This window comes from Labeo rohita, chromosome 17, assembly GCF_022985175.1.
Source record: "Labeo rohita strain BAU-BD-2019 chromosome 17, IGBB_LRoh.1.0, whole genome shotgun sequence".
Taxonomy (NCBI): Eukaryota; Metazoa; Chordata; class Actinopteri; order Cypriniformes; family Cyprinidae; genus Labeo; species Labeo rohita.
This window is the reverse complement of record NC_066885.1, coordinates 11,091,944-11,112,065: the sequence shown is the minus strand read 5'-3', so window position 1 is coordinate 11,112,065 and position 20,122 is coordinate 11,091,944. Positions and strand designations below refer to the sequence as shown.

Genomic DNA, 20,122 nt, shown 5'->3' with positions numbered 1-20,122 from the left:
ATCTTTTGACATATTCTGTATTCAAATACAGTAAGTGACACCACCAAGGAGCCTGATCACCAAAGAAAGGATGTAGTCAATGAAATCTCAGTGTTTGTGAAATGTCACAGTACATCACCGAAAGCCCTTCCAAACCTCTCTGCCTCCGACTCAGCGTGCATTTCACACGCATTAAATGATGACTGTAACATAACTGTCCGGCTATTACCACTAAATTATGCACTGGAAAATTCTCTCTTTATTAAAGTCATATTTCGCAGTGGCAGATGGTTCCACGCTGAGCTGAAGCAAGGAGCATAATTAAACGCGACACTTTCTCCTGATCCAGTTTCCAGAGCGGGCCTGGGCGATGGGGCGTTCGCTGTGGAGCCGTGCACTGAGTATACTACCCAGATCTGCCACCTCTGTCACTGACTGTTAACATCCGGAAAGCCACATATACATGCGTGTGCTCAGTTGTTAGAATATAAATGTAAATCTATCTGCAAACTACAAAATATTTTACCCCTACAGTTCTATTTTAAAGTATTTCCATACTGTGTAAAAAGAAATATTTATACATATACTATATATATTTCATCTATGTATACCGTATTCCAATCATGCCGAAAAAATTTTACACTCTGGAAATTTATTATACGGTCTTCAAGGGCTTTGTCTGACCACAGACTCTTTTCAGAAATCACTTTGAAACATTCATTTGTAAACAGCACTTGAGTATTTGACTATATTTGAGAGCTATGAGCCTTTTACCTTACGTCATAATGGCCGTTTTGGTCCTTCCAGACTTTGCGAATGTTTAAAGGCCATTACTTGTGCAATCTAAAAGAGATCATTTAGGAGTGTGTTTACAATAAAAACACACCTCCTTCAGCAGTAAATTAGAGGTATTTATGCAGCTTTCTAAAATAATTGCTTCTAAATAATGTCAAGCGGCTCCCTGGATTAAATTTCCCACTAGAGGAAAGAACTTCCATAGACGCAACACTTTGAATAATTTGTTTTGATCTGTTAATACATATCAATGCTACCAGCTTAATGAGCTACTGTTACAGCATGTACAGGAAGCTGATTAACACCGCAGCGGTTGAATTGTCTGCACTTCCTTAAAACACGTCAAGACTATATATATCAGGTGTTATTCTTAAAAAGTATATGTTTCTCACAGTGCACCTCACATATTCCAGTGCAGGACCATTGTATCAGTATAATATTAACAAAATAAAGCATAACATTGACTTTTAAAAGCACTTTTCAAATCATGAGCTAAAAATCAAACACTAGGAAAAATCGAACTTGCAAAATTATTAAAACCTCATTCACATGCTACTATTTTTTATTATGAAAAATGGTAGCAAAAAAAAGTGCAGAAGGAAGGATGGAAACAAGTGTAGAAGCAAGGAATTGGGATGAAGTCCGCGTAATGCTACTGCGTAACAGTAATAATTGTGTTTTTGTGACCTGGTGCCCAACTTCCACCTTGCGATGCCACTTTAGCAGCTTGAATTTTCCAGGTGGGAGCCCTTTTTTTCCCAGTTCATATTTTTCTACTATAATGACACCCCGAAAATCACACCTCTATACAGAGCAGAACATTTTGTGTTATTTTCTGCTCATTTTGTGTTTTTACATACTGAGTGAGACACTTGCCTCTTAAATACAGCTACCGGCAGGCAGAGATGAGAAGAAAATAGAAAAAGATAAAGAACTCTCAGACAGAGGATATGACACCTAATTGGCCCAGATATCACAGCATGAAATATTCATGATGTGATATAAAAAAGGAGGACTTTTAAAGAGAATATGGTTTGTAATGATGAGGTTACAGTATTTTATCTGGCCTTTGACTGCTGTGAGCTCCACTGACACAGTTACTAAGAGCACACACGCTACTGCCTCCCACCAGATCCACATTTGTGTGTGTGTGATGCCTGCATTAAACTGCTGTCAGCACTGAACATAACCAACGACAGGTGAACTAGGGCTGATTAGTATATTAACATCATCTATTGCTTCTCATAATATGAGTCATAGTACAAGGAAATATAAAATAGCTTTGTTGAAGAGGTTATTACAGGTGAGAGAATGCAAGATACGCCCACCGTTTAAAACGACTACAGCAAGTGACGTTTCAGTGGAAGATGAGACTTGGAACTTATAACCCTTTCTTATCCACTGAGATTTAAAGAATGAATTAGAAAACTTGGAACCTAACCCGCAAGATTTAAGTTTTGGTTTTGAAAAGTGAACTCCTGACAGTTTCTGTGTTATATTTGAAATATTACATTTTTTAAAATACTTTAAATGACTTTTAATCAATAAAAAAAAAAAAAAAGAATTGTCATGACATACAATTAATCCCAATTAACTGCATTTCAATATGATTATTAAAGATGATATTTTGCATTATGTATTTTTATATAAATACATAAATTAGGGCCCTATGAAATCTGTTTTATTTTTCCCAAATTCTATTTTAGTTTCTCTAGACCGTTTCAATGGTTAACAATATTAATCATCAATATTAAGCATGTCTAATTAATTGAAATCATGAAATTTACACACTTTAACAGCAATTTAACAAAAGTTTAACAAAAATTACAGTTTTAAGGCCCTATAAAATACAATTTATGTTTTATTTTTGACCAAATTCTTTGTTTGTGTCTGTGGATTTAATTTTGATGATTTCAATAAATTTTAATAACCAAAAAAATTATTTTATTTAGTTCTTTTTTTTCCAAGAATACTGTGTTGTGTAATGAGTTTTTCTGGTAAATATTACTTAAAATTATTATTAAAACATTATTCTTTATCAGTAGTAGTAGTACTATCATATATATCTAATTCTAATCTAATCTAATCAAATCTATTTCCATCACTGTTTCTTCAAGTTAAACCAAACTTTTATTTTGACAGGTTGGTGTGAAGACCTTTAAGTTTCTGTTTGTATTTGATATGTTGATTTTTCTTAAAAGAAACTGTAAAATGCCCATGAAGTGATTCTCAGAGCAGTTCTATGTTTATGCACCACGTGCTCTTCAGTACGTGTAGTAAACGAAATCACACGTCTGCTCAATTCATTTACACAGAGACATGCAAAACGTGCAGGATTCTTTTTTAAATAGTCTTTTGCGTCTCAATATTCAAACACTAGACCATATCACATTTTGATTGAAGTATACTAACCGTTTGTTTTATCCATCCAAAATTCGGCAAATTCCACAATTCTGTCCCTGTTTGCCGCGTCGCAGAAATATTTAGGGCCCTATATAATACACATAAATAACAAATATGTAAATAAATATGAATACTAAAAATATAAACATATAAATAAGTTATAACAATATATAAATAATGTAATATTATAGTACTTTAAGCTTAAACGGCTCTGATGGTAGGAAAATCCTTTGTGAAATTTTTTGCGCTGAACAATAATAGTGTTATTTCTTTATTTATTTACAAAAAAAATTTACCCCTATTATGAGAGCACTTACACTACCAACCATGGTAAATAAATTCTGGTAAAAAAAATTCTGGTAAATAGTACTTACAGAATAATGTTTTAATAATAATTTTATCAGTAGTAGTAGTACTACCATATATATCTAATTTATTTCCATCACTGTTTCCTCAAACTAAACCGACCTTTTATTTTGACAGGTTGCTGTGAAGATCTTTAAGCTTCTGTTTAAAATGATGATTTTTCTCAAAAGAAACGGTAAAATGCTCATGAAGTGACTCTCAGAGTAGTTCAACAATAATGTTTAACTTGAGTATGTGTAGTAAACGAAATCGTGCGTCTGCACCATTCATTCACACAGAGACATGCAGAACATGCAGGATTCATATTCAAATAGTATTTTTGCGGCTTAATATTCACAGAAACTCGTTCATATCACATTCTGATTTAAGAAACTGACCTTTTGTTTTATCCATCCAAAATTTGGCAAATTCAGAGATTCCTTCCCCGTTTTTCATCCCCGAAATCATAGGGCCCTATATAATAGACATAAATAAATATCTAAATAAATATGAATACAAAAAATATAAACATAAATAAGTTATAACAATATAAATAATTTACTATTATAGCACTTTAAGCTTAAACTGCTCTGATGGTAGGAAAATCCTTTTTGCACTGAACAGTACTAGATTTATTTCTTTATTTACAAAAAAAATGAACCCCTCATGAGAGCACTTACACTACCAACCCTGGTAAATACATTCTAGTAAATATTACTTCAAGAATAATGTTTTAATAATAATTTTATCAGTAGTAGTAGTACTACCATATATATCTGTATTTCCGTCAATGTTTCTTCAAGTTAAACCGAACTTTTATTTTGACAGGTTGCTGTAAAGACTTTTAAGTTTCTGTTCGTATTTGATATGATTTTTCTCAAAAATTTTGATTTAAGTGTACTGACCTTGTTTTATCCATCCAACATCTGGCAAATTCCGACATTCTGTCCGTTTTCTGCATCGCCGAAATCATAGGGCCCTATATAATACACATAAATAACAAATATCTAAATAAATATGAATACTTAAAATATAAACAAAGTTATATCAATATATATAATTTAATATTATAGCACTTTAAGCTTAAACTGCTCTGCTGATAGGAAAAACCTTTGTGAAATTTGAGCGCAGATCAATAATAGTGTTATTTATTTATTTATTCACAAAAATAAACCCCTATCATGAGAGCACTTACACAACCAACACTGTTTCATTTGGTCACCATTGGTTACATCTCTCTGCTCTCCAGCCCTTACAATATAGCACAAAGTACATCTCTCATCCTTTTTCCAATGCTGCTCTCAGGGATTTCTTGGAAAGGTGCATAGATGAAGTATGTGAAAGTATGGATTATGAAAGTATGGGCTGGAGTGGCCTCTTACTGCCCTTCGCTCAGAAACACAGAGACACACACACACACACACAGAGGAACACTAACAGGCATCTCAGGAAGCCAATGAGCCAGTGCCAGTGCCAGGGATCCGTGCGGATGCCAGACTGCCCCCTGCTGTAGTAATCTGGAAGAATTACATCGAGAGGAGTGAAAAGAGTGTGTGAAAGTGTGTGTAGCATTTGTGCGAGTGAGAGAGAGACAAAGAGACAGGCAAAGAGACAAAGCGAGAGAGCGGGAGAGAGAGGGAGAGCGATTTTTATAAGGATATAAAACTCATATAGGGCTTGTCACTTGTGTGTGGCGCTCTCTCTGGGTTCTGCATCACAATGAATGACATCACGCTCACACAAAAAGGATCTGGCGATGGGCGCATTAGAGTCCTTTGTGAGTGCAGACCTTGGCACATTTCACCTTAATGAGTGGCTTCCAGCTCCGCTCCACTCAATAGTCTTCTCGTTTTTTTTTTTCTAATGGATTGCTTTTATGATTTGCCTGAAACTGTTGGCTCGTGCCTCACGCTCTCTGTGTTACCGGCTTGGCCTTGGTCAGCCTCAAAAACGTGTGAGACCAACATTCTCCCCAGTCGTGCCACAGAAAAGAAAGGCGGGGAGAGGAGAGAAAAAAAAAAAGAGGTATTGAAATAAGAGAGAATAAAATGGAAAACCAAAATGGTTTTGGTGCTTTGTTTTATCTGCAAGTAATTAAATCCATTTTTCCCTTTCCTTTCTTCCATTTTTCTGTAAAACCAACACTTGTAAAATTTGGCCACATAATTGTCTGCATGGTAGACGCAACTGCAGCCAAACTATACCCATAGGACTTTGAGCTGCTGACATCCAAACCATTTTGTAATGGAATGTTTCGGAATGAACGCTGAGCCGGGAACGACGACGCTTACAATGAATGCAGATTTGAGAGCACGTCCCTGCCTTGTAATCTTTCCCCAACCGCGCAGCGTCCATTCCATTACACCCAAATAATCTTAAAACTCAGAATATGACACCGCACATAAATTTAGTACAGCATTAATTGCATTATAATTTAAGAATAACCCAACCTCCTTCCGTTACATATTTTTCATTGTCTCATTGAAAGCTAACCATTTCAAAATCAAAAAGTTAAAAAAAAACTCTAGCATGCAGTGTATTACAGTTCCAGTTTATTTATTCAAATACTCACAATTCCTGCCACAAGAGTCACAGGGGCCATTAACGGCCACTGCGAGAACCCGACAAGGGCAGTCTGGGAAACGCAGCCCTGACTGAGTCACTATCCGGACAGCCCCACCATTTCTACCTGACACTGATTTCTTCATCTGACAGTAATTTCAACCCTTACAGTTAATGAATAATGGAGCGAATGTGCTTAAATTCTGAAGACAGAAGTCAGTTTAACATAACCACTGCCATCAGCGCTGACATTAATTGCTCCCTAATTCTGGCAGTCGTGGCTCGGAGAGGCCTGGAGGAGAGAGTAAGTGCATGAGTGGAGAATGGATATAAGCCCCTGACATGCAGGGAGAGTGACAGCGAGGACCAGTAACTTGCAGGGCGAGGGAAAGGCCCTACGAGGCCAATGGAGGGACCCTGTCTGGCACGCCAGCTACGGAAAAGTGGGCGGAATTGCGATTGACCTCTATACTTTGAAATTAAAAGTGAGGTCATTTTTCTTTTCCATAAGTGCTCTTTAGCGATCCAGAGGTGTGGTGGCTCTGGTACGTTCAGAAGGCTGAGAGCCATCAGGTGAACTGGACAGGTGGGAGAACTAGAATCATGACTAATGGCACTGTCATCTTGAACATTTAAACACCACATGGCACTTCTTGAGAAGCGCAGTTTGCCTTCCAAGTGTCGATGCGAGGACATATAAAAAGGCTTGCCTCTTTAAAAATAATAATAAAAATACATACGCAAAAGCTTAAGTTAACACCATAGGCATGATGAATTGCTACTATACATATACTACCGTTCAAAATGTTGCGGTCAGTGCCGTTTATTTATTTATTTTTCTTTTAAAGAAATTTGTTATATGTGACCATGGACCACAAAACCAGTCATAAGGGTCAATTTTCCAAAAGACTTAAGCTTCAAACAACTGTTGTTCTTTTGATGTATCACGCTTGCATACAAAAAATGAAAACTGATTTCCACAGAAATATGAAGCAGCACAGCTATTTTTAACATTGATACTAATAAGAAATTTTTCTTGAGCACCAAATCAGCATATTAGAATTATTTCTGAATGATCATGTGACTTGGATTGGAGTAATAGCTGAACAAAACTTTGCAATTTTGAAGTTGAAGAAGAAAATGAGATGGGAGTTTTTCGACCTACCCGGAACCGGAATACACAAAGTTTATGCAAAGCTAGACAAGATGAATATTTGAGGTTAAGAAATATATTAATTGTATTTTTGATTTTTTGTTTTTAGAAAATAACAGATTAATTTGCTAGATAAGACCCTTCTTTCTTGGCTGGGATTTTCCTGGGGTTTAGAGCCCTTTGAAGCTGCATTTAAGCTGCATATTGGAAGTTCAAATTCAGGGGCACCATAGAAGTCCACTATATGGACAGAAATCCCAAAATGTTTTCCTCATAAAACTATTTGTTTACAACTGAAGAAAGAAAGACATGAACATCTTGGATGACAAGGGGGTGAGCACATTATCTATACATTTTTGTTCTGGAAATTAACTTCTTTAAAATAGAAAACAGTTATTTTAAATCGTAAAAATACGTGGCATTCCTGTTTTTATTGTATTTTCAATCAAATAAATGCAGCCTTGAAGACAAGAGACCTCTTAAAAAAAAAAAAACATTTAAGAAACCTTTTATATAAACAAATAATATGCAAAAGATAGGTTGATTTAAAATAAATATTTTGAATACAACATTTCGCATCGTTTCTCAAGCAAAATAATACCAAGGCGAGTAGCTATGTGCATCTGTTCATACCTTAACATTGAAAGAATGAATTAATGAACAAAGTCATCAAGTACTACAATATGTGCCACTAACTGACTTACAAGCAGGGCTTGTAGGAGAAACACTGTGCCTTATGAAGTATTCAGTGCCCTCAAATGTAAATGAGGTAGCCGTCGCTTTTGTCCTCTTCGGTTGATACAAGAGAAAAGAGCAGCCACCGTGGCCCCCTTCTTTCGTCTCCACCACACAAGAGGTGGCGGGTGACATCGGCTTCCTGTCTAATTACTGGAGAGCACTGTGTCTGGCCGAAAGGACAGTCTTGTGCCATTACGCACGTCCTACTCCAGGCCACTTCTCACACACTTTCTTCCTTTCCGTTCCCCCTCCCAAGGCTTTCCACTGTCAACTCCAGCTATTTGCTGCTCCTTTACCCGGCCATTAAGACTGGCCCCTGTCCAGGCCAGATCTTCAGAGAAAGGTCTCTGACATGGCCATATGCAACCCAGCCAGTAGCTAGAGGGCTGACAAGAGAGAACTCTCTTGCATTTAATGACCCATCGCCACGGCCAGCCTCCTCAAACGTCATTGGCCTTTAATGACTGCACGGGGCATACTCGAGTCAAAGTCAAAGGCGATTTTTATAAAAGAGACAGACTTTTACCATAAAAGTGTGTACCTTTTCATTGGCCATTTTCACATCCACTACATTTGCACTCCATGTGGCAGGGCAATTATGCATAATTACACTGAAGGGCCGATGAGACTGGGAGATAACCTTAGAGATACCGAACCCCCCCCAGCCTCCGGCAATGGGCAGCCCTATTGTTTCTCAGCCTGGACTGAGGTAGTACGGTGCTGGTGGGATGTAGTATTCATTGTCATGACAGCGGGGTTGGAGAAGTTCAAGGTGTTCGTAGAACGAAGGGTTCACATTGGCCCAGAAGCTTCCAATCTGGTGATCCGGGGCCCTTTTGACCTGATCATCTGGTCCAGGCTGTCCAAGCACGTTCACGCTCTGTTTCCTGATACGGCGAGACAAAGGGGCCAAGATACAATCTGACTGCTAGTGCGTGCTGAGCAAGCCCAAGTGATTATCAAGCTCCCAGAGCACCGCAAACACCCCGTTTACACCTGGTGTTAAGATCCGTTTCGGTGATCTGATCGCAAGTGGACAGTGCTAAATACAGACATGAATGGGGTCCAGAACTTTTGTGATTGGATCAGAAAGGTTTTTGCTGATCACTTGTGATTGGATCACCAGAGATGGAACCTAAAGGATTAGTTCAACAATAAAATAAAATAAAATAATTCTCTGTTTATTCTGTCACCTTCATAATGTTCCAATGACCCTTTGTTTTGCAGAACATACAGGAACCTACACTGGCGCTCCATTAAAAAAAAAAAAAAAAAAAAATTAATACTTCTATTCAGTCAGGATGCATTAAATTGATCAAAATTGAAAGACGACGTTTAGAATATTACAAATAATTTCTTTTACGGAACATTCTATATCAGGGGTGCTCAACCCTGTTCCTGGAGATCTACCATCCTGCAGAGTTCAGCTCCAACCCTGATCAAACACAACTGAACCAACTAATTAGGATCTGATAGAGCACTTGATAATTACAGACAGGTGTGTTTGATCAGGATTGGAACTAAACTCTGCAGAAAGGTATATCTCCAGGAACAGGACTGGGCACCCCTGTTCTATATCAAGGATCCCTGAAAACAAAACCGTTTCTTGAGCACCAAATCAGCATATTAGAATCATTTCTGAAGGACCATGTAACCCTGAAGACTGGAGTAAAATTCAGCTTTGCTATCAAAGAAATAAATTACATTTTAAAATATACTGAAACTGATTTTATTTTAAATTGTTATAATATTTCACAATATTACTATTTTTATAGTATTTTTGACTGAATAAAAGCAGCCTTGAAAAGCATCTTGGTGGAAAACTTCTTTCAAATACATTAAAACAGTAATTTTTTTTCCATTGATTCAGTTTATTTTTCCCTTTCATAGTATGGACAAACACAGTTACAATTCTTCAAAATATCTTTTGTGTCCTACTAAATAAAGAAAGTCATACAGATTAAGAACAACATGAAGATGAGTAAACAAACACAGAAGTTTTTTTTTTTTTCTGTGAACTTTTCCTTTAACTCCAGGTGCAAAAGAGCCAAAATTAAGGTACTACTATTGCTACACTCAATGTTTAAGTCAACTAGACGGAGTGTGAAATAAAACATGGTCATATTACAATATCTCTCCTCAGTGTAATCTGTCAAACATCAGGTATTTCTCTGCCACTGCCACTGTGTACGCAGGTATATTTCATATGCAGAAAGAGTAGCACAGTGGCGGGGTCATATTAAAGGGCTAAGCTTTTGCTTTCCGCCCAGTCTTCAGGGCTTCCCGCCCAGAGCCGAGCGAACAGCCTAGTGCCCGGGTAGGACAAACAGTATGGCTTCAAGGTGGCACTGTGTAGTCTGAATCAGCGCTCTCCTCACGCCCCGCTGGTCCCCAGGGCATCCGCGCCAAGGCTGCTTTCATTTGCACCCACCACCACACAAAAAAAAAAAAAAAAAACATGCAGGGATTTGAATAATTCTGCATCGCAGTCACACAACAAAGGTAGGCAGGCGAAAAGGAAAAAAAAACTATGGAAGCTGAAATTTCGCAGGCTTCTCCTCTTTGCTATGCTAAGGCTTAGCGCACAAGCAGCGGGCAACATTTCAGGTGCAGCAGAGAAAGGCTGATAAAAGCAAGCGTGGGATTACACTTCATGACCAAAGACATTCATCTCTCCTTTTTCTTCATTTCTCCTTCCCTTTTTTCCATCCTTTTGTTCAAACGGCATCCTCGGCTTTTCCCTGTCAGCTCATCAGGGTAAAGCCACTCAAGCAGAATGCCTCAGCGCTGCTTGTATAATTAGCTGGACATCTCTTTCACCTTGCTGCACTGATAGTGGAGTGTGAGGCTTATGTCCCCTGAGGCATGTACAATCCCCTCCACCCCCACCCGTGTCCCCGTCAGGCCAACCAAAAGTCTTCCTCCACACTGTACTGTCCTTTAAGCCTGATGCACACTGTACAACTGGCCATGATTAGCTCATTTTGAAAATAGTAGGGCTCCCCCCAATAGTTTACTGTTAGTTAACGAGAAGAGGCTTTGTCAACCAAAATTTTATTAGTCTGTAGTCGCAGAAAAAAAATTAAATAACAATGGTAATACAGTACATCAGGCAGGACATCCAAATGCTCACCTATCATTCATCGACCTCAAATATGGCTTTGTATCTGAAAGATGTATGTAGTAGCAACTTTGCATGGCCACTCAATCTAATGTTAACCTAGTAAAATGTGCGCAATTCCAGCGTCTGTGTGGAGCGTGGAAGCAGAATGACAGATGGAGGCACCGGTGCGGTCGTTTGCTCTTAAAATACTTTTTGGTCACACAGATAAAAGTAATACATCTTTCGAATCTGTAAAAACTCTACATTGTAACAACAAAGCGTTGCGCTTTTGTAAAATAATTAATGCAAACAGGATGTGCTTTCTGCCATCTCGTCTCTGTGAAACTGAGCGTGAAACTTCAAAACTCTGTGTATACTTGCCTTACAGAGATGAAAAATACATCTATAGAGAGTAAAATGTCTACTTTCAAATTAACCAATTCAAATAGAAAACAAATATTCTCAGATTATGTAACCCATATGAAATTTGTATACAGACGCATTCACTACTGCAGAGATGACGAGTCAGTGTTGACGACTTCATCTCTTAAGTCGAAAACAAAGAAAGCGCTAGTTTATCAATAAATTCTTAAAACGTTAATGCAGTCTTCTTGCTGTTTTTCCCTGACACATTCATAACTATTATATTTGCCAGTGCGCAAGCTTTTTTTGTGTGACCTTGAGCGCTTATTAGGTTGTGTAAGCAAAGGCTAATCAGTATGATTTATTAATAAATGTGCGACTAATAGTCGACTAATGCTTAAAATGGACGACTAGTCGACCAGAAAAATCTTTAGTCGAGGGCAGCCCTAGAAAATAGCAAACAATTTTTTTTATTACGTTTTGGTTAAAATCATGCATATGATAACCAATAGATTTTAGCCTCCAAGAAGTTCTGACAGTGTCTGAAAATGTAGGTCTGCAGTATTGATATGCATAGCACTGCTTTGTTTGCAGCGGCAACTGAGTAAAAATATTGCTGCTGTTACGTAAGTCCCACTTACTGTTAAACAGTGAAAATGCATTCTCATTCAACCTGTCTGCTGTTTGTTTTGTTCACTAGTTATGTTATTTGACATATTACAATTTCACAAAGAATTATGCAGCATTTTGTCTAAAAGGAAACCTTTCCATTTTTCATAATTTGTCTTAAATCTTATTTTGTTACACAATTGTGAGAAAATCGTATTATTATATCAGTATCATGTATTGTATTGCATCGTGAGATCAGTGAATCATTAGTGTTATATTATGGGGTTTTTTTAGCATTAAATCTAAAAAAAAAAAGCACACACAAAGCACAAAGCTCTTTGCAAATAGTGATTATTAGATCAGAGGTGTGCTTCAAATAATGTTTGGTGAAGGGAACAACTGCAGACCTGGCAACCCTTGTTTGAAACAACAGTAACACAAGTTCCATGAATCACTATTATTTTACAAATTAGAAACTTTGACAGCCCTAAAAAGTTATAGTCTGAAATGTTTTTCCACTGCCTTTTAATTTACAGAACATAACTGGCCCTGATCATTGGCCAACAGTGCAGATAATTGTTTTTAATTGACACATCGATTATTAGCTGATACATCAGCACATCTATAGTTTAAATTGCCTAGCAGTTCAAGTAAAACATGTCCTTACCACGCAAATTAAAGCATTTTTTTTTATTAAAAAAAAAATAATTATTTAAAAACAAAATCCACATACACTTGTTGACCTCACAAACAACTGACTAATCGACTATTTTAACCCATGCATAAATTATACCCTCTCATATGCCTAAACAGTAATCTAGTGGTCTCTCAGCCCATCCACATCACTCCTGTGCTCCTGGTGTACACCCGAGAAACAATGACACATTTGAAATAGAATAAATGACTCAATTATGAAGACTGAGCATGGCAGTACTGCGTCGTGGAGGCAGGAGCGGTGTGCGCGATCAGAGGCGTTAACTCAGCAGGGTGTTAATGCAAAATGGGCCAAACTCCCCAGCAGGGGCAGCAGCTGAATGACAACCACCTAACTCTGCTGACGGCCCCGATCAGCCCGTGCTGTCCAGGCAGGAGGCCACTGACACCACGGGAGTCACACGCAGCTGCCGTACCACCAGGACAGGTACTCAGATCCCTCACACCACATATTCTCTCTCTGACTCAGTATCTCACTGAATAGTGTGAACTGTGAACACAGCAAGATGAAAAAGCATGACAAAATGATCTCAGTCACCAAAAACAACAACTCTACAAAGTTGAAAGTGTATAGTAGGTGACATAGACATAACATAGTGTTGGAAATGCACAATAGTGCATCCAAATGACCAATATTAAAAAGTCTAAACTATTTAATAACAAAGTTATTCTAAATGTAAAAATAACAGAAATGAGCACACACAATTAAATATCCAATATATACACATTATCAACTGAAGAATATAAAAGAAACTCTGTAATATCAGGGGACAAATCCCTAAATTATATGACAAAAAGTTTGAGGCCTGGAAAATTGTCATAAAAGACTGATTAAACTCACCCATAATTTTCTGATTGGCTGTGGTTTTGTTGCGTCGTGTAGCATTTTCACTTTCAATGGATGGCCAAATTGCTTGTTGCTAGAATATTGTTACATCACGCCCGTTTAAGACACGGTGTAAAGCAATAATATGATCGTGTTCAAATGTTAGTGCGGTCTCTTGGTTAAGAAAATGATTAATGAGACTTAATGAATGTGCGACTGGTGGAAGGTGATTTGGAGGAAAATAATATCAGCTCTTTGCCTCATGAATCTGATGTAAAATTCTTTATTCGTGACACAGGATGCCATCACTTCCATCTAGAATGCAGTAATTATTCACTTAAAACTCATTAATATCTGGCAATGAGGTTGAAAATGAGGTTAAAAACAAGTTCAAGTATTCAGCGCCTCCTCAAAAGCATGAAGAAAAACATACATTATAGAAAACCATTCAAAAGCAAAGACAACTTAAAGTTAATTTGTGAAAAGGGGAATGCTAAATATAAGCCAGGTATGAAGGTTGCCAATTGTGCTGTCTACCCCCGTATGTTATATCATACTCATAACATACAGACAGGATGCACAGATTATGCAACATATTCCAGTGGAAGATCAAATAACCAACAAATGAAATACATACATGTTTAAACACCAATAAATTAATATTTATAGAGTTTACTGGCTAGTAAAACATTAAATTAAATTTTTAGTCCATGCACGTTAGTTTCAAGGCCACCTATATGGTAGTGTACATCTAAAAAAAAATTGGTGGGGGGGGACTAAAAATACTAATGCCACAGATTTTTGTCCTATCAAATGCTCTTTAATTAAGAATATCACTCCGTCTAATAGCAGCTAAGCAACACTAAAGTCACAAAACAACAAGAAGTAACTAACCAACACGAAACATAACTAAAATCTTTATAGAGTGCATTAGTTCCCATCCACTTTTTCAGTAGTGCATGAATCAAGCCAACCAGCTACGAGGTAAAACACAACATTACAAAGTTCTATTTAAAGCAAAAAAAGTATTTGAAAATCGGTAAAAGACCATACACTTAATGGCTTTAGTGAGGGAAACAAGTACAATCCCATGAAGCAGTGTGAATTACATAATCAAATGAAAGACAATGGTCAAATAAAATATTGATTTGTGATTATATCTATAGAAACAATATATAGATACTGGCCATAAAAAAGGGACGAGCCCTAACTTCCAATGTCTAAACTTGCTGTTAAACAAAAAATATGTCAAGGCATAACACAAAAAACCCACATGTATGTTTGTAACATACATAAAATGTATCTTTTAAATGAAATGTTGCTACCATTTAACAGTGTCAAAAGACATAGCACTCTTCCCTCTCTCTGTGTCTCTTTCTTCAGCTTTTCTCCTTTCAGGGAGCTTTTTTTCCTCTGGAGGCAATCGCTCACAACCCCTCCTCTGTGTGGTTCTCCACTCGAGACCTGAGCAGCTTTTCAACTTCATCTTGTCAATACGGGGATAAGGAGTCAGCCTGAAAGTTCATTAATTCCTGAGTAACCTATGCTTCAGTTTTGCTAATACCCAGTTCTATTGATGTTTTCTTTCCCATGGAGTGGGCCAGGTTAACCCCTACACCCCACCCCAGCTTCCTGCCAGAAACAGCCCATTGTCAAGCCCCGCATCACGCCACAGAGATGCACAAGGGGCATAAATAGGGCATCGTTATGGTACGACCCAGTGCAAGGGAATGCTGGGATGGTTGCGTACCCAGACCCACCTGCCCTGGGAGACTCTACGCTCAGCCCTCGCCTTACACAGCTTGGGGCCTGGGCAGGATGTATAGGCCCTGACCCCTGAGGTCATGTTCCGTGCGCAAATTCAAAAGCTTGACATCTGTTGCCTGGCTTTTTGATCGCGCAGAGAAAGAAAAGCTCAGACCGCTTGTCAGCTAAACACTTGTCCTACGTGAAATAATATCCCTGCAAGCCACCTAGGCCATAATTAAGGGGTTTTGTTGTTTATTTTCTTTTGTTTTGTTTTTGTTTAGACCAATGAAAAGAGAATTGAAAGTAGGATGGGTTTAGTTTTGCTGGGAAAAGGGTCTGCTCTTTGTTTTATGGGACAATGGTGTCCATAGAGCTTATGCAGGGAGGGCTTCTGTCACGCCGGCCTTAACCCTATAAAGCCTACTGTATCATATTTGATATGTGAAATTCTAAGGCCTCTAAATTACAAAATCTTTGCTGAAAAATGTGTTGTACACAATCCGTTACAAGCCTTTTAGCATAACCTCTTCTGCTGTGCTGAAAATCTTGTACTTTATTTGGTGTTCTCAGTCAAAAATGACCAGCCTTTTAAAAATTTTAAATCTCCGTCATCATCTCTAAAATACTGAATCCAATATTTGGTAATAAGAAATTTAAGTCATTTTTAGGCTGGTCATTTTTGACCAGGAACACCACAACTGCTACACAGCAAAGGGAAAATTCAAAAAGGTACAAGAATGATCAGTTTTGTTTGGGAAATTGTTAAACCCAATGTGAGTATTTTAATCCAATGAGATGATAAGCATTTTTGGGAAAAAATAAAAATAAATAAAATTCTCTTCGGGTCAAAATAACCATAACACAAAATGACAGATGAAATGATTTTAAGAAGACTAAAGCAACTTATGTTTACTTTTTATTGTCCTTTTTTTTAAAAAAAAGTTTTCATGCATTTATTTTATTTAGAGATATTTTGTACGTTTCCTACCATAAATATATCAAAACTTAATTTTTGATTAGTATATGCATTGCTAAGAACTTCATTTAGACAACTTTAAAGGCGATTTTCTCAATATTTTAATTTTTTTCCACCCTCAGATTCCAGATTTTCAAATAGTTGTATCTCAGCCAAATATTGTCCTATCCTAATGAACATAAATCAATGGAAAGATTATTTATTCAGCTTTCAGATGACGTATTGACCCTCATGACTGGTTTTGTGGTCCAGGGTCACACATAGCCTGACAACTGATTAGCAAGTCCCCAAGACTTTCATCTTACTTTTTGTCCAAGTAAAGAAAAAAAAACACCAAACTGCATCGTTTTGCTCAGTTTTGGCATCTGAATAAAACTAAGGTTTTTTTTTTCTTCCTCACATGTATAAAAAAAACATTAAAAAAAACATCATGTATCAAATATCATATTTATTTCATTTAAAAACATATGTCAGGCTTTACGCATTTTCCTCAGGCCCGTGTTTGCATTTTTCACAGGTCATGATGCTGCTTTCAAATCCACAACATATCCATTTTATAAGACATCAAACTGTTTGAAACATTAAAATAGTTTGAAACTGTTAAATGCATTTGAATGCCTTTTTACATGAAATGCAGCATATTCAGATGTTAAACAAACGAGTCGCTTTGAATACCACTGTTTCTCACATTTTCATTTAAAACCCACCAGAATGTGAGAAAGACAATATGTATGAAAATGAGTTTTGGATCCTAGCTAACTCTCTCTCTTTTCAAAAAAAAAAAAATTGTCCTGTACGCAGAGGAACTTTCCCAACTGATGAGAGGCTTATCCTGTTTTGGGTGCGATAGACGTGCATTGTGGCTTTTTGAAGGTCCCTGTTTTTTGATGCGGAGCTGTTTAATAGTTTCCTGGCACAGTTGGCATGGTTACCAGTGGAGAAAAGCAGCGACTTAAACCTTGTGACTGAATCTCCCTGAACCTGCGATAATCTTCGGCCAATCTCCGTATTAACACCCAACTTCTACTCGATCTGCCTTCATGCCCCCATCCCAGCCTCCGCGCACACGCTCGCCTCCCAACGTCTCACAAAGGCTTTTGTATCGGGATAAATGGTGTAAAAACTGGCGCCCCTGGAATCATTTCCCACCAAAGCTCTTTTATTGCCAGACATGTGGCATTTGTCTTTTTAATTTAAAAAAGAAAATATCATGCAGTCTGTGTTGACTGCCGAGAACGTGCCGTGGTTGTTCGGCATGATGCGAATGATGAAAATATAGATGAGGGGTTTAGCGTTCTTCCGCGGCCAGATTACTGGCCCAGAAACGGTACGTAGGGCGAGTGTACGAGCCAAAGCCTTTAACAACCCCTGCCATGATTAAAACACTATATTAAAATGACATGGGTGGTGGAAACGCATTCTTGCCCTCAGCTCCTGAACCAAAGGCTGCCTTATGGCTGCCTTATTTATTGCCGTGGCCTGTATTGACCGGGTTACATTAGCCATTTTCATTTCTGTATATACGATGATTGCTTCAGCCTGACAGACAGTTTAAATGATCTCACTTTCAAAGTGCAACAGCTAAGTGTGTTTGGGCATATTCACGGTCACATTTAAAGAAAATGTCCGTGATTTATATCGTCTTCAAATAAATCTGGTCATATTCAAAGTAGTTTGTAACTTGGCACTTACGTACTCACTCCTGACGCTTGCTGTCGTTTGGATCTTAAGTGGCGAGAGCGTGATAACTCGTAACCTGGACGACTCCATCAGCGGTGTCAAGACGAGATAAACAACATTTCCCTTGTGGATAATAAAGTGTATTATAACGCACACAGAGTCGTCGCTTTCTTCATTTGGCGACAAGGAGCACAAACCACAGTTGTTTCAGGCCTGGACAATATTTAGAAAAATACCTGAAGCGAACACTCGTGAACAACTGCAACGCGAACACGTAGTTCGATTCGCGAACGAATGATTCTTACGAACTGGTTCCTTGTAGGGAATTAAAACGAAAAAGAAATTGTCCTTTTAAGTGAATCAGAAACAATGTTCTCCGAACGAATTACTCATATCAGTTGGGAAACGAATTACTCATATGAATTTTTACAACGCGGCCATTCTGATTCCTAAAAGAATCAATCTTATGAGTCGGTTCTTTTTCCCTAACGATTCTGATTCCTAAACGAACCATTATGAGCAGGAAATTAAAACTTTTATTATGTCCGACTCCAAGTAAATACTACTACGTTGTATTAAGGCTCATGAGTGTTTGTTCAAATGATCACAAAGCCTGTTTTGTTCCAATCTGCTGTGTTTTAAAAGTGACCATATTAATGATATTATTAATTGAATGAAACATAACTGTTGTTTTTCATTTAGCTATTGGAGTTTCTTTCTCTAGAAAGTCTGTGAAAAGTCATTTAAAGCTTGGGCAACACTTTTGCAAGAACTGTATTAAAGCTATTTCTGATCTGTTTTGTAGGAATCTGAAATGATCTCATAATTTGGCAACAGACTGCTGAGGGCAATATTTGCAATATGAACCAGCATTTATTTATCCAAATATTTCCTCATCCAAAAAAAAATTGTTAATTGAGCCATTAAGGAACCAGAATCATTAGGAAAGATAGGCATTGGAGCCGGAACTGTTAAATTTCTTACATCTCTACTGTCAACAGTGTGCCCAGCGAGGGGTCCAAAAACTGCATCTGTGCACAGCACAAACGCATATACACACTAACATAACAGGAAACTTCAGCAGTCAGAGCGAAAAACACCAGATAACAAGGACAAGTGGACTCCTGCCGTCAGCTCAGTTCCGAGACAATGCGTGTCTGCTGCAAAGACATGTGTCTGTATTTCTTAACAAACAAGCGGACACCCAGAGGTGTGGGCAGGGTCTGATCAGCTGTCAGTCGCCCCTTGAGAATGTCACAGAAATACACTTCAAGTATGCATTTCTATACTTGAGCTCTAGAAAATTGTGGTCACTTCTTTGACTTTTTGACTGTCATCTCTGTAAATATTCTTTTCCCTGTTCTTGTTGCTTTATTTTTATTTCTTTGGGGGTGGGGGGTAAAGTTCTTCATGAGAACGCCTTTCTTTCTCATCTTTGGCTTCACTTTGAATGTCACCGGTTTCTCAGGATTGACAGAATAATATGCACTCATCATTTTGCAGACGCAAAAAAGGAACTGTGAACACTGGGTACATTTTTGGGGGTATTTGCTTCTTTTTAATCAGTGGAGAAAGACTGACATGTCCAATCATAATAACACATCAACTGCTAAATGGGCCTTTGCAATCACTGTCAGTTCCATTCCATTAGGGAGTCCTGTATGTACGGACATCAATCAGCTTTTTGTGGTGTTATTTATTCATAATTTTATAATTTAACTATTTATCTATTTATTCATTCTAAACAATCGCATTCTGCACTTTGACTATGCCCTTGCCTAATCAAACAATGCTGGCACAACAAATTGCTTGTGTGCAGGTTGTCTAATTTCACAACAATAGAGTTGTTTTTTTTGTTTTTTCTCAGTAAGTGCACAGTTATTTTTATTTCAAAAATGTTTAAAATTTCTCAAATCTTTCTGATTCCTGAAAAATAAAATCTAATCCAGTGCTGTTTCTAATTTTATGGTATGCCGTGGAAAAGCCCCTTCATCGACTTGTAACCCCTGCATAAATTGTATATAAAATAAATTATATGAAAAGATCAACTGTGGGAAATCTTGTATTATTACCTCAAATTAAGCAACCATGAAATTATTTGCCTTCATTTAAAACGCCATGCAATCC

At 37.6% G+C, this 20,122-nt stretch overlaps 1 long non-coding RNA gene across 1 annotated transcript in view; it reads right to left on the bottom strand.

Moving 5' to 3' along the window:
• Window positions 1-18,200, bottom strand: part of LOC127179786 (uncharacterized) — a 105,635-nt gene extending 87,435 nt beyond the window's left edge. Inside the window, exons 1-4 of the long non-coding RNA XR_007829553.1 lie at window positions 18,008-18,200; window positions 4,428-4,501; window positions 3,921-3,996; window positions 3,187-3,265 (exon numbers count right to left, since the gene is read on the bottom strand). This is a non-coding gene — a long non-coding RNA (uncharacterized LOC127179786). The remainder of the gene's footprint in view (window positions 1-3,186; window positions 3,266-3,920; window positions 3,997-4,427; window positions 4,502-18,007) is intronic.
• Between the last annotated feature and the right edge of the window lie 1,922 nt (window positions 18,201-20,122).